This window comes from Condylura cristata, unplaced genomic scaffold (assembly GCF_000260355.1).
Source record: "Condylura cristata isolate star-nosed mole 26May11 unplaced genomic scaffold, ConCri1.0 scaffold00060, whole genome shotgun sequence".
NCBI lineage: Eukaryota > Metazoa > Chordata > Mammalia > Eulipotyphla > Talpidae > Condylura > Condylura cristata.
Window position 1 is genome coordinate 296,950 of NW_004567161.1, and position 1,225 is coordinate 298,174.

Here is a 1,225-nt window from a genome sequence, read left to right on the forward strand (position 1 = left end):
CTGACCGGCTAGGGCTGCCTGCCGCGCGCCTGCCCAGGTCCGGGCTCACGCCGCAGCCTTCGCACCTGCAGCTCTTGCCGCCGCCGGAACACGCTTCTGCCCGCTGGACTGCTCGAGGGGCCTCCCCGCGGCCTTTCCGGGTGGTTCTGTTCAAAAGCGCAGCCTGCACCCGGCCTCCCGCCGTCCGGTTCCTGCCTGGACTCAGGCTCCCCGGCACTCACTGGCTGGCTGCTTCCTGCCGGCCGCCCACCTCCGGGTGCCGGGATTCTCGTCTTTCTCGTTCTCTGCTTTGTCCTCAGCAGGGCGCGGCGTGGGGCGCATGAGTCATGCGGGCTGGTGTCTGCTTCCACGGAGGCGGGCACTGGCCCGGAGGACGGGCCTCTGACCCGCGCGGGCGCTGCCTGCCCCTCTCCCCTGCCCGGGACGCGCCGCGAAACCTCAGGGAGGGCGTCTTTCCCAGCCAGCGGGGCGCAGGCTGCCCCACGGCCCCTGAGCCTCTGCTCTGAGCAACAGGCGGGGCGGAGCCAGCGTCCTCCAGCAGCCTGGCCAATTCCCGAGGGCAAACCCGCCCAGTCTGCTCCTGGGGACGACCCCGTGGACACTGGCCCAGCCACACTCAGGCCCCAGCTCGTGCGCCCTGGGCTGGCTGGCTGGCAAGAGCATCTCCCCAAGAAACCCCGGGCGAGGGCTGGGGGCCTCTGGGGGTGCAGCGGGTACTGGGCCAGCACCCCCTGCAGCCACACCCGAGGCTGTGCACGGAGCCCGTCTGTGCCCCACGAGGCATCCGAGAAAGGTAGGGAGGGGCCCGTGGGTGGCTTGGCTGAGTGGGGCCCACGCAGGAGGAGCGGAGAACGGCCACCCGCTGCGGCGGGGGCGGAAGGGTCCCCTGGTCGCTGCTCAGGACTGGTCTTCACTTCCAGTTCATGCCTGGGAGGCCCCAGAACTTCTAGCACATTTTAAACAGGCTCTCGACCACCCAGAGACCGAGGGTGGCTGGGCGGGGCTGGGGGTGGCTCCTGGGGCGAACCCCACAGGCCTCTGGCTGAGCCAGTGGGAGCGGACGGGTGGCAGGAAGTGGGTATTTCCCCGGGAGCAGGTCAGACTGGTCAGTCTTGGCGGCTCTCACAGCGTCATGCGTCACTGGCGGACCACTGGAAGTCAGGGCCCGCCCGCCCCAGGCTGCGCCAGGCCTGCTTCGGAGGGCGCCGCTCACTCCGCCGACTCG

General features: G+C 70.8%; 1 protein-coding gene across 1 annotated transcript in view; it reads right to left on the reverse strand.

Moving 5' to 3' along the window:
- Positions 1 to 901, reverse strand: part of CARD14 (caspase recruitment domain family, member 14) — a 26,756-nt gene extending 25,855 nt beyond the window's left edge. The window contains exon 1 of the mRNA XM_012734566.1: positions 66 to 901. The gene's annotated coding sequence lies outside the window, so the exon portion shown is untranslated. The remainder of the gene's footprint in view (positions 1 to 65) is intronic.
- Between the last annotated feature and the right edge of the window lie 324 nt (positions 902 to 1,225).